The sequence below is a fragment of the Panthera onca genome, chromosome C2 (genome assembly GCF_046562875.1).
Source record: "Panthera onca isolate mPanOnc1 chromosome C2, mPanOnc1 haplotype 2, whole genome shotgun sequence".
Taxonomy (NCBI): Eukaryota; Metazoa; Chordata; class Mammalia; order Carnivora; family Felidae; genus Panthera; species Panthera onca.
The window spans coordinates 48254370-48268293 of NC_138347.1; the positions used below are offsets into that span (position 1 = coordinate 48254370).

Sequence of the window (13924 nt, forward strand, 5' to 3'; positions counted from 1 at the left end):
TTTGAGGGAACTCTTCCAATGGTTAATAATATCAGCTGCCTGTCAGTGGTGATGAGTGTGGAAGATTGATCCTATATCTTGACTACACTGTTGTGTAGCTTTTTTGATAAAAGGTGCCCCATTGTCAGATCACGAATGTTTCAGAAAGCCAGACTCATGATTACTTTCAATAGCCATCTTTTCTTTGTGGGTTTCCTTGACTGACAGAGGGATTGGATATTGTTAATCCACTCACATATTTTTTACTTGGTGAACAAGGTCCTAAATTTTTGGAGCATATGTGGAGGTGTGATCACATTATAATCAGGGCTACCTAGACTAAGGTGTCTGATTAGTCCACTGTGTCAGACAGATTTTAAAGGCCCCCCATGATCTTGACCTCCTGGCTTTTAGGAACTGAAGAGACTAGACACTAAGAAGTAAGGGCAGCTGCTAGCTGACATCCAGAAAGAAACTGGGAACTCAGCCCTATAGTTGCAAAGAAATGAATGCTGCCAAGAACCTGAGGGAGCTCAGAAGCAGATTGTTTTCCGGTTGAGCCTACAGATGAGAATGCAGCCTGGAAGACACCTTGATTGCAACCTTGTGAGACTTACGCAGGAAATGCAATTAAGCCATGCCTCGGCTTCTGACCCTTAGAAACTGTGCAATAATAAATGCGTGGTGTTCCAGGCTACTAAATCTGTGGTAATCCATTACATAGCAATAGATAACAAATACAACAACCATGAGGACATCATCTGTGATGTAAAAGCTTTGGACATCAGAAGGTAGAGGCATGCACTCAACAAATTCTGACCTACCCACTCCCAGTAAATGGTAGGTAAGTCCATGATGGTAAGTGTCCATGATGTAGTACCACAAACATAACCTGGAGACCTTGGTGGCATACTAGAACAGACTTCTCTGAATCTTGGTAGCTTCATCTGAAAATGGAGATAATTATAGTATCTACTTCACAAGATGGTTGTATGAATTATATATGATAATGTGGGTAAAGCTGTTTAGTACAAGGCCTGGAACCTTTCACGGTGGGTGGCCCAAATGAGTGTTGCTCTCGGCATCTTAATATTTCAGTGAGGTCACATTTCTGTCATATCCTTACATTATAACAGCGATTGATTTTCAGACCACCCCTCCCCGCCCCAACTAATCAACGAACCAGTCAACGACCCTGCACGATTTCCCCAGGATCAAAGTATCATTTGGTACAGTTCTGGTTAAATTCTCACAGAATAAAGCAGTATTTCCCGTTTTTCTACGACTGCCACCACCCAACAAAAAACCCCACGGCAGCTAAGTCTTCCAAAGCACTCCCGTAACCCAATCACTGCTGTAAGTGGGCTTCTACGCAGAAACACTCACCTTTCTGGTTAATAAGGACTTCAATAAAGGATTCATTAACTCCACCCTCCCCTTCCCCCCTACACCCCCCCCCCCCCCAACAGAAGAATACTATCGCCAAGGAACAAGCTCTTGAATTTTATCATTCGCTCCCTGGAGAAAGCGGGGAGAACGAAGTCCTCAGGCCTGGCCTGAACGCCCTTTAGGGGCGTGGGCATCCCGGGGACCCAGTCCCTTCCACTCGGAAATGCAGGGGATTTAAGCCAACTTCGGCGCGCCTTAATTTCATCCCAAGAACAGACTGCAATCATTGTGTTTAAACAAACCAGCCTAAAGGCCTCAAAGCTTGAGCATAACGGGGGCCGGGGCCGGGGTAGGTCCTGGGTGCGCAGGACTCCCTGAGGACCCCAGCCCCTCCCGGGCCCCGCTGCCGCTGCTGAGTGCCACATCAGCGCCCGCGCTGCACTTCCAGGTTCCTCTCGAGGATGGAGCGAGCTAGCCCGGCGGGCGGGGGCGGGTCCAGGCCTGCGAGAGTGGCGGGCTGGCTGGCCAATAGGCAGCAAGCAGGGAGTCGCGACCACCAATGAGCTGGAGCTTCGGGGTAGTTGGGCAGCCGAGGTTTGTGCCCCGGGCGGGGGGTGGCGGTGGGGGTGGGGGGGGGGGGAGCCAGATGAGGCACATCTGGACAGCTGCGCCGAGGAACTGTGCGGCCCCTTCGCGGGCCCGACGTCAGCTGAGCACGTCCCCCACGTCCTCTCCTGCTAGTCACTTTTATTATTCATATTCCCAAAGAAGCAACCGAGGATCCAGGCTTAAAACTTTTTTTTCCGCTAATTGAGACGGGGCCAGATCTCATCCCGCGCACAGTTTAATTTTCATGGGGCTCTGGGATCAAAAGAACAGAAACAGCAACAACAAAAGCCCAGCCGCTGTCTGATTTAAAACTGGCAAAGTGAGAAAAATAGTGTTGAGTAAACAGACCGAGTTGGGTAAGTTTTGGAGACGTGCTGGGTATCTGTTTCTCCCTCTGTGATCTCTCTCCTGCGTCTTTTTGCTGTTCTCATTATCTTCTCTTCGTCAAAGAGATGAAAATACCCCTCGCTGCCACAAACTGCACAGACCGTCGGCTTCCTTTTCTTCTGCTTTGCTAATAATTTAATTTTTGGTTACTTGTGTGTTATTTTAAAATTTCCCAGGGACAGAAATTTAACTGGTGTCCTGTTGTAAGCCTCTCCAGACCTCAAAGTTGAATCTGATAGATGTATTTTTCTATTTTCTTTCTGTGAGAACAAAGTATGCGTTTGTAAAGCCGAAATCTTTATCCACCCCTCATTCCCCTGACTGTTTTGACAGAAGATTGAGAAAGTTATCAGACTTACTCTGAATTCACAAAACCTTTGCTTCTGTTCATTGGATGTTTAATATTAAGTAACTTAAATTCTGAATTATGTAGGTAATTGCTGTTTCACTTACATGTGAATGTAGTTGTAACCCAAAAATATCTTTTCTGTGTTCATCCATCCATAGTGGGAGGTCCAAATTCCTTCAATACATGACAAACAACTCTGTGCATCAGTAACTTTGTAATTGTATGTTAATCCCATAATTCTATCAAAATAATATTTAGAGCGATTGTTAGATGTGTATGCTTGCAGACAGTTGTGGTACATATTTCAGGATTTAGCAATGGAAATTATGGCAAATCTTGACCTAGGTGAATGACCTGAGGCCCATTCCATTCAAAACATCTATAATTTTGCTTAAGCAATGTTTTGGATTTGGGACTTTGTCATATGTTAGTTACTGTCATGGCAGATCTGACCAGAATTGATGTTTAATTTCTCGCTCAGAAAGCCTTTGGTGGGAATTTGGTGCCATAATTGCAAGTTGCAGAGTGTGTTTTTGAATCAGAGAGGCAGTGCATTCAGTGGGTGGAACAGTTGACGTGGTTTTCAGGGATGCAGAGTTAGAAGGGACAGTGAAACAGTATAAAGAGCCCATTGGCCTAGTTCAATTTGCAACCCCACTGTTCGAACCTTGGGCAAGTTACTCAGACTGTCTGTGCCTCAGTTTCCCCCTCTGTAATACGGAGATATTGATAGGCCCTACCTCACGGTGTTGTCTCTAGGACTAAGTGAGTTAACACAGGTGAAACAATAGTTCTGACACATAGTAAGTCTTTGCTCTTGTGCTCACTCTTCATTTCCATCCGTCTTAGCTTCCTCTGCTGCATGTCATTTTCCCAGCTACCATTCTTACCTCCATATTAGTGGCTAGCATTTACTGAGTCCTGACCTCTTGTTAGTGATACACTAATATTAGGCTGTGAAGGAAAGAGAGTCTTGAGAGGAGAGGAGAATTTATCAGGTGCCAGAGAAAGAGCTAGGAGTTTCTGGGAGTGCAGAAGATGGAAAGAGGACTTCTTACTGTGGGATAGCTTCATAGAAGGGTTGGCTTTCTGGGAAAGGATTTTGCCCAACGGTTTTGATGGAGAGGAAAAGGATCATGGAACAGCAGGTGGCAGGTATTGTAGGAGAAAAGAAAAGCAGGGGCAAAGCACTGAGGCTGGAAAATGTGTACCTATGCTTAGGGACAGTGGGTTGTGATGCAGGAAAATCTTTGAGAGGTTCGTGGGTGGAAAGGTTGGAAAGGTGGGAGAGGTAGGAGAGGACTGCATGGAGAGCCTGATGGGGAAGGGGAGGCTTGGGATGTAGATGGGCGGGGGACGGCAAGCTGAAATGGCAGCAGTTATATGGTGAAGGTGTTTCTAGAACTGTCTATCTCTGGGGTCCAGTCTCCACATCCTGCCCAGCACACACTCCCCATCTACTCCACTGCTTCCATGACGTCCCTTCAGGGCTTGCAGGCTGTGTGGTCAGGACTGAGCAGTGAGCCTTGGCCATATCTTTTTGACAGTTTGGTGTCTCTCTGGGAGCTCTGATGAAGTAGTCTGACATTCTGGGCTATTATCCCAGATACTTTGTAGAAACAAGCCTTGACTTGAAGTCTGACATGGATGCAATCGTTCCACCTCTCCCCTACCCTTGTACATACACAGTGTCTGCAGAGTAGCTCTTTCTCCCCCTGCTAACACCTATTCAGGTGTTAATACTTGTAACATTGTAATTTCCAATTATGGAGTTAGATGAGACCTACAATATATACCTAAGTGGAAAGCTAGTTTGGAGCTCTCCTCCTTTTTCTTCCTTGAGAGCATTGTGCTGTGGCAGAGAGAAGCTGAGCTCTGGTCCTGGCACTGCTGCTGACCAACTGTGTGACCTCAGGAAAGATGTTGAGCCATTATGCGTTTCTTTGTGCCATCATCTGTAAAATTATTAAATTACCTCTGAGATTCTGAGATGATTTTTTTTTTTCTTTTCTCTTCTTCGCTGGGACAGTCTGTTGCTTGCAGATGGCTCTTTGATATGTCTATGGCTGACATTTCGTGACTACTTAATACATGGTAAACATTATTCAGGGTGCTTAAACATGTCTTAACTCATGTAGTCCTCTCACCAAACCTATGAGGGTTGGTACCTATTGACTGAGGAGACAGAGGCATAGGCATATTAAGAGACTTGCCCAAGGTCACACAGTGAACAAATGGCAGATGCCCATCTGGTCTAACTCTAGACCCCAAGCCTTAACCACAAGCTACACTGCCTTAGGCATGTAAAGCTGGGCTATTCTTGTTTGCAGTTGTGTTGGTAATCAAGAAGTCCATTGGAGAAGGCTAATTGGAGGGGGAGAGCACATTTGAAGAACTGAGCTGGTAAAATTTCCTTGGAGGGGCTAGAATACCAACACGGGTCATGTCTATGGGATGTGTTGTGCCTGGAAACAGAAGACATTTTACATGTTTATAAGATGGGACTCATTGCAGGCAAGCACTCTGTCTTTTCATCCTGCTTGAACAAAACCCACGGTAGTACCTGGATATATAGTAGACATTCGATAAATGTCGCTAGATGATTATCCTTTTTGAAAAAATGAAACTGTATAAGTCAGATGCAATGGTTTCCCCTTTGTTTCCCTGCTTTCTTCTCAATCTGTTACTCTCCCCAGAGAGAAGCTTTGTTACTGGTTTAGTCTAAAACCTTTCAGCCCTTCTGTAAGGATTCACTCACAGGTATAGATCTAAACAATTTGAAGATATGAATGGGACCACAATATTTTTTTAAATTGAAATATAATTCACATACAGTGTTATTGTAGTTTTAGGTGTACATTAATTAATTAAACAATTCTATACATTACTCAGTGCTAATCATGTAAGTATACTCTTTATCTTCTTTCTCTATTTCATGCCTCCCCCTATCCACTTCCCCTCAGGCAACCGCCAATTTCTTCTCTATATGTAACAGTCTATTCTTTTGTTTGTCTCTTTTTATTTTGTTTGTTTTGTTGCTTAGATTCCATGTATGAGTGAAATTATATGGTATTTGTCTTTCTCAGTTTGACTTATTTCACTTAGCATTATATCCTTTATTTAGGTCCATCCATGTTGGTGCAAGTGGAAATATCTTTTTTTTTTTTTTTTACAGCTGAGTAATATTCCATTGTGTATATATACCACATCTTTATTTATCTGTCGAAGAATACTTGGGTTGCTTCCATAATTTGGCTATTGTAAATAATGCTGCAATAACATAGGGGTGCATATATCTTTTCTAATTAGTATTTTCATTTTGCTTTGGGTAAATACCCAGTAGTAAAATTACTGGATCATATGGTGATTCTATTTTTAATTTTTTGAGGAGTCTCCATACTGTGTTCCCCAGTGGCTGCACTAATTTGCATTCCCATCAATAGTGCAGAGGTCTCCTTTTTCTCCACATCCTCACCAACACTCACCATTTTTTTGATTTTAGCCATTCTGACAAATGGAGGCGATATCTCATTGTGGTTTCAATTTACATTTCCCTGATGATTAGTGATGTTGAACCATTCTTATGTGTCTGTTGGCCATCTGTACGTCTTCTTTGGAAAAATGTCTATTCGGGTCCTCTGCCCATTTTTTAATTGGATTATTTGGGGTTTTCGGGGTTCAGTTCTTTAAAATTCTTTATACATTTTGGATATTAAACCCCTATCAAACATGTCATTTGTAAACATCTTCTCCCATTCAGTAGGTTGCCTTTTCATTTTATTCATAGTTTCCTTTGCTGTGCAAAATCTATTTTGGTGTAGTCACAATAGTTTAATTTTGCTTTTGTTTCCCTTGCCTTAGGAGACAGATCCAGAAAAATGTTTCTATAGCCAATGTCAAAGAATTTACTCCCTATGTTTTCTTCTAAGAGTTTTATGTTTTCAGGTCTCACATTTAGGTCTTTATTCTGTTTTTAGTTTAATTTTGTGTATGGTGTAAGAAAGTGGTCCAGTTTCATTCTTTTGCATGTAGCTGGCCAGTTTTCCCAGCATCATTTATTGAAGTCTGTCTTTTTCCCATTTAATAATCTTGCCTCCTTTATCATAGATTAATTGATCATACAAGTGTGGATTTATTTCTGGGGTCTCTATTCTGTTATTTTGATCTGTATATCTATTTTTGTGTCAGTACCATACTGTTTGATTACTACAGCTTAGTAGTATAGTTTTAAAACTGGAATTGTGATACCTCCAGCTTTGTTTTTTTCAAGATTCTTTGGCTGTTCAAAATCCCATACAAATTTTAGGATTATTTGTTCTAGTTCTGTGAAAAATGCTGTTGGTATTTTGATAGAGATTGCATTAAATATGTAGATTACTTTGGGTAGAATGGACATTTTAACAATATTCATTCTTCCAATCCATGAACATGGAATATCTTTCCATTTGTTTGTGTCTTCTCCAATTTCTTTCACCAGTGTTTTATATTTTGGAGTATAGATCTTTCACCTCTTTGGTTAAGTTTATTCCTAGGTATTTTATTATTTTTGGTACAATGGTAAACAGGGTTGTTTTCTTAATTTCTCTCTGCTTCATTATTAGTATATATATATTATATATATATATATATTAATATATATATATAGTATATATATATATTAATGCTGCTTCATTATTAGTATATAGAAATTCAACAGACTTCTGTATTTTATTTTGTATCCTGCAAATTTACTGAATTCATTTATGAGTTCTAGTAGTTTTTTGGTGGAGTTTTTAGGGTTTTCTATATAGAGTATCATGTCATCTGCAAATAGTGAAAGTTTTACTTCTTCCCTACCAATTTGGATGCCTTTTATTTCTTTTTCTTGTCTGACTGGTATGGTTAGAACTTCCAGTACTATTTTGAGTAAAAGTAGCAAGGGTGGACAACCCTATCTTGTTCCTGAAAGTGGTGGAAAAGCTCTGTTTTTCATCATTGAAAATATTGTGGTTTGGAACAACAATATATTTATTTTTTTAAAAAATTGAGAAACTGAAATATTCCAAGGCTCGTGGAAAAATGAGGCAGGTGCCAGGTAAATATTCTACTTCTATTTCTTGGGCATCAAATTGTATTGTTTTATTTCTGGAGATGCTATGGTTTTGGGATAAGAACTTCTCATGATGAAGCTTGATGCAGGATTATTTCAGGTGTCCCATTATTAATTATACCCAGTCTGGATTTTAAATCTTTTTGAGACTTCATTCTTTAGGTCTTTTATATATTGAATAAACTTTAAAATAATATTTGAAAAATATTTTAATTTGCTTTTTACTTCATTGGTTTAATGTCGTCACTCTTAAATATAGCACTCTGACTAAGCAAACAGACTTTGGAGTCAGACTGTGAGGGTTTCAATCCCAGGTCTGCTTCTTACTAGTGTACCCTGAGTAAGTTATTTTCTCTAGGAGGCTTTATTATATTGTATTTATTATTATAAAGTGGGGATATCAGTAGGCATCAAATGAGAAAATCCATGTGAAGAATTTAGCATAGTATCTGGTTCATAGTAAAGCCTATACCTATAAGCAATTCATTTTTTATTATGGCAAACTAAACATAATATAAAATTTGCCATTTTAACCATTTCTAAGTGTGTAGTTCAGTAACATTAGGTGCACTGACATTGTTGTGCAGAGATCACAGCTGTCCATCTCCAGAGCCATTTCATCAAACTGAAACTCCATACTCATTAAACAATAACTCCCTGGCTCGCTGCTAGTAACCACATTCTGCTGTCTCTATCAATTGGATTACTCTATGTACCTCATATAAATGGAATTATACAATCTTTTTCCTCTTATGACTGGCTTATTTCACTTAGCATAATATCTTCAAGGTCCATCGATACGATATCATGTGTCAGAATTTCATACTTTTTTTTTTTTTTTTTTTTTTTTAATTTTTTTTTTTCAACGTTTTTTATTTATTTTTGGGACAGAGAGAGACAGAGCATGAACGGGGGAGGGGCAGAGAGAGAGGGAGACACAGAATCGGAAACAGGCTCCAGGCTCCGAGCCATCAGCCCAGAGCCTGACGCGGGGCTCGAACTCACGGACCGCGAGATCGTGACCTGGCTGAAGTCGGACGCTTAACCGACTGCGCCACCCAGGCGCCCCAATTTCATACTTTTTAAGGTTGAATAATATTCCATTGTATGTTTATACTGCATTTTGTTTATCCATTCATCTGTTGAGGAGCATTTAGGTTGTTTCCATCTGTGATGGCTAATTTTTTGTGTTAATTTTGCTAGACCACACTGACAAGATATTCAGTCAAAGCTTATTCTAGATGCTTCTGTGAAGGTATTTTTAACTTAATTTAATTTATTTAAAGTTTTTATTCATTTATTTTGAGGGGTGAGGAGGTGCAGAGAGAGAGAGGGAGGGTGGGAGGGAGGGAGAGAAGAGAGAGAGAATTCTAAGCTTTGCACTGACAGATGTGGGGCTCAAACTCATAAACCATGAGATCATGACCTGAGCCAAAACCAAGAGCTAGACACTTAACCAACTGAGCCACCCAGACGCCCCTGAAGGTATTTTTTAGATGAGATTAACATTTAGCTCAGTAGACTTGAGTAAAGCAGATAGCTCTCCGTTATTTGGATAGGCCTCATCTAATCAGTTGAAGACCTTTATAGAAAAATACCGACCAACAATGCAAAAGAGATCCTCTTTCTCTGCATCCTCCCCAACATCTGTTGTTGCCTGAGTTGTTAATGTTAGCCATTCGGACAGGTGTGAGGTGGTATCTCATTGTGGTTTTGATTTGTATTTCCCTGATGATGAGTGATGTTGAGCATTTTTTCATGTGTCAGTTGGCCTTCTGGATGTCTTCTTTGGAGAAGTGTCCATTCATGTCTTTTGCCCATTTCTTCACTGGATTATTTGTTTTTTGGGTGTTGAGTTTGAGAAGTTCTTTATAGATTTTGGATAATAACTCTTTATCTGATATGTCATTTACAAATACCTGCTCCCATTCTGCTGGTTGCCTTTTAGTTTTGCTGACTGTTTCCTTCGTTGTGCAGAAGCTTTTTATTTTGATGAGGTCCCAATAGTTCATTTTTGCTTTTGTTTCCCTTGTCTCCAGAGACGTTTTGAGTAAGAAATTGCTGCGGCCAAGATCAAAGAGGTTTTTGCCTGCTTTCTCCTCTGGGATTTTGATGGCTTCCTGTCTTACATGGAGGTCTTTCATCCATTTTGAGTTTATTTTTGTGTATGGTGTAAGAAAGTGGTCCAGGTTCATTCTTCTGCATGTCACTGTCCAGTTTTCCCAGCACCACTTGCTGAAGAGACTGTCTTTATTCCATTGGATATTCTTTCCTGCTTTGTCAAAGATTAGTTGGCCATACGTTTGTGGGTCCATTTCTGGGTTCTTTATTTTGTTGCATTGATCTGAATGTCTGTTCTTGTGCCAGTACCATACTGTCTTGATGGTTACAGCTTTGTAGTATAGCTTGAAGTCTGGGATTTTGATGCTTCCTGCTTTGGTTTTCTTTTTCAAGATTGCTTTGGCTATTTGGGGTCTTTTCTGGTTCCATACAAATTTTAGGATTATTTGTTGTAGCTCTGTGAAGAATGCTGGTGTTATTTTGATAGAGATTGCATTGAATATGTAGATTGCTTTGGGTAGTATCAACATTTTAACAATATGTGTTCTTCCTATCCAGGAGCATGGAATCTTTTTTTTTTCAATATATGAAATTTATTGTCAAATTGGTTTCCATACAACACCCAGTGCTCATCCCAAAAGATGCCCTCCTCAATACCCATCACCCACCCTCCATCAACCCTCAGTTTGTTCTCAGTTTTTAAGAGTTTCTTATGCTTTGGCTCTCTCCCACTCTAACCTCTTTTTTTTTCCTTCCCCTCCCCCATGGGAATGCAAGCTGGTGAAGCCACTCTGGAAAACAGTATGGAGCTTCCTCAAAAAACTAAAAATAGAACTACCCTATGACCCAGCAATTGCAGTACTAGGCATTTATCCACAGGATCCAGGTGTGCTGTTTCAAAGGGACACATGCACCCCCATGTTTATAGCAGCACTATCAACAATAGCCAAAGTATGGAAAGAGCCCAAATGTCCATCAATGGATGAATGGATAAAGAAGAAATGGTATATATATACAATGGAGTATTACTCGGCAATCAAAAAGAATGAAATTTTGCCATCTACAACTATGTGGATAGAACTGGAGGGTATTATACTAAGTGAAATTAGTCAGAGAAAGACAAAAATCATATGACTTCACTCATATGAGGACTTTAAGAGACAAAACAGATGAACAAAAGGGAAGGGAAACAAAAATAATATAAAAACAGGGAGGGGGACAAAACAGAAGAGACTCATAAATATAGAGAACAAACTGAGGGTTACTGGAGGGGTTGTGGGAGGGGGGATGGGCTAGGGCTAAATGAGTAAGGGGCACTAAGGAATCTAGTCCTGAAATCATTGTTGCATTATATGCTAATTTGGATGTAAATTAAAAAAAATAAAATTAAATTAAAAAATATAAAAATAAAAATAATAAAAAAGAAAAAAAAAAGCAAAATACCGACCTCTCTTGAACAAGAGAGAATTCTGCCAGCAAACTGCTTTTGGACTTAAACTGCAGTATCATCTCTTCCCTGAGTTTCGCCTGTTGGCTTACACTGAAGATTTTGGACATGTTAACCTCCACAATCATGTTAGCCAATTCCTAAAATAAGTCTTTCTCTCTCTATAATATATAGCTATAGATTTGGCTATGTATAGGTAGTAGATACAGACATGTAGATGTATAGATATAGATAGATATAGATATACATATAGGTAGATATACTATTGGTTCTATTTCTTTGGAGAATCCTAACTAATATGCCATCCCTTAATTACTGTAAATAATGCTGCTATGAACATTGGTGTACATTTATCTGTTGGAGTTCCTGCAACTCCAATTCTTTGGGGTAAATACCTAGAAGTGGAATTGTAGGATCAAAAAGTAATTCTTTTTTTAAGTTTATTCATTTATTTTGAGAGAGACACAGCACGAATAAGGAAGGGGCGGAGAGAAAAGGAAAGAGAGGGAATTCCAAGCAAGCTGTACTCTGTCAGTGCAAAGCCCAACTTGGGGCTTTATTTTATGAACTGTGAGATCATGACCTGAGCTGAGATCAAGAGTGAGATTCTTAACTGACTGAGCCACCCAGATGCTCCCAAAATAATTCTTATAGGAATAAAAAAATACCCAGTGCCCCAAAAGGTAAAATTCACAATGTCTGGCACTCAAAAATAATGAAGCAGTTGTGTTGAAAATGGAAATAAATACACTAACCCTGACTGTCCTGGAGGTGTACTTACATGCACATTTTTGTACTATTAGTCAAATAGTTGAGGTCTTCACTATAATAACATTTTGTACATAACAAGACAGAGTCTGCCAAACCATGGTCTGTGTTGATTTTACTTTGGCTTCTGAGATAGAAGTTCTTCTTCAATGTATTACTGTTTTTTAAGATTGTTTTTCTGTGTTCGATAACCCCAACCTCCCATTGGACTATGGTGAGGTAAACTCGCCTAAGGTTTATACTGGCCAAATGCATCATGCCTCCGATGGATTGGAGCTAAGACTAGGGCATGATGGGTGGGAGATGAGGCGAGGCTAATGAGCGACTGAGCATCGAAGGCCTTATAGAGAGCAGCAAGGGCCAAAGCAGCGCTGCCAAGATCTGCTGACAGGCCTAAGAGGTCTGGCTAAGCCAGAGTCCAGAACCAGAAGCCTTTTAAACCCAACAGAGGCACGTGGGGAGTGAATTCAGCCAAGTCCAGTTGGGACTATGACTGAAGCTGAAGAAGCAGGGCTTGATTTCATTACCAGACGTAGGAGGCTGGGTCAGAGAGGGATGCCCTGGAGTCAGGCAAGGGCTTAAAGCTCGGGAGCCTCATACCAGGGTCCCAGACTTTGAGCCAGAACTGTCTATTTTCCCTCTGAGAATTGGACAGTTTCTGTGTTTCTCTGCTCTGCTACTTCCCTGAAGTCCAGTCTGACCTGCTATCGTCTAGACATCTCTACATAGATGCTTTGTTGCCAGAACAATCAAGTTTTCCTTTTTTTTCCTTTTTCAATTTGAGTACAGTTGACATGCAGGGTCACATTAGTTTCAGGTGGACAAGTTAGTGATTTGACAAGTTTATAGAACAAATACGTTTTCTTCAGTTTGGCTGTGCTGAGCACCTTGGCATTTCTTCCCGCTCTGCCTGTGCAGAAATACTGCTTTTCTTCACACAACTAACACCTTTCTTGGATGCTGGAAAACTACTTCTTAAAATATTGTAGCCCAGATTAATTCTTGGGAAAGCTCCTACTTAAAATGACAACAAGATATTATTACTATCATTTGGTAGAGGTTTTACTTTTTTTGGTGGATAAGAACTAAATACTGAGTCTTTAGGAAAATTGGAAGTCATTTTTTCTTTTAAAGGAGAGGTACTACAGTCACTTTTTCACCTAGAAAGAAAGCTTCCATCAGAAGTCTTGGAAAACTTTACTTTTATGCCAGTGATCTCCCTACTATGGGTTGGGGTGTAGGAGTGGATGCTGCTCAGTATTCTCATGTCACTATGACAGTTCTCATAACAGAAATGATTCATTTGCAGAATTTAGTAATAATAACAGAAGTAAGAACAGCCACACTAGATGATAGAGTAAATTTATCACTTTAATTTCCTCCAAATCAGCATTGTTTGAAGGAGGTTTTGTTCCTCTTTGGTGTTTTCCACTGAGAGAGAGATAGATGCAGGAAAGATTAAGAGAGCATGAGTGAGAGCCTTTTGCCTCTTTCTGATGAGCTCAGGACTCCCTTCTGTACTCCTGCATGTTTCAGGGGCCATCAGCCTATCAGAAAAGTGCAATTAAGGACAAAATTTATGGTTTCTGGAGAGAAATGTGCACAAAAAATTTAATAATACCTACTTGTTGCCTTAGTGATTGTGGTAAGAGTTGTTGGTTTTGCTTTTGGAATTATTTTTAGTTATTTGTGTTTCGTGGTGGTAATGAATAAGAGACAGTGGGGTGAATGGATGAAACTGGTTCTGCACCCTGATAGTGGTTACATTCTAATTGGTTCTAGGATCAGAATTGGTTTTTCCATAAGAGAATCAGATTGACTATGTGAAACCATTAAAAGGGACAGG

At 40.1% G+C, this 13924-nt stretch overlaps 1 protein-coding gene across 1 annotated transcript in view; it reads left to right on the forward strand.

Moving 5' to 3' along the window:
• Positions 1-2007: 2007 nt before the first annotated feature.
• TMEM45A (transmembrane protein 45A) overlaps positions 2008-13924 on the forward strand; it is a 75381-nt gene continuing 63464 nt past the window's right edge. The window contains exon 1 of the mRNA XM_078452934.2: positions 2008-2333. The gene's annotated coding sequence lies outside the window, so the exon portion shown is untranslated. The remainder of the gene's footprint in view (positions 2334-13924) is intronic.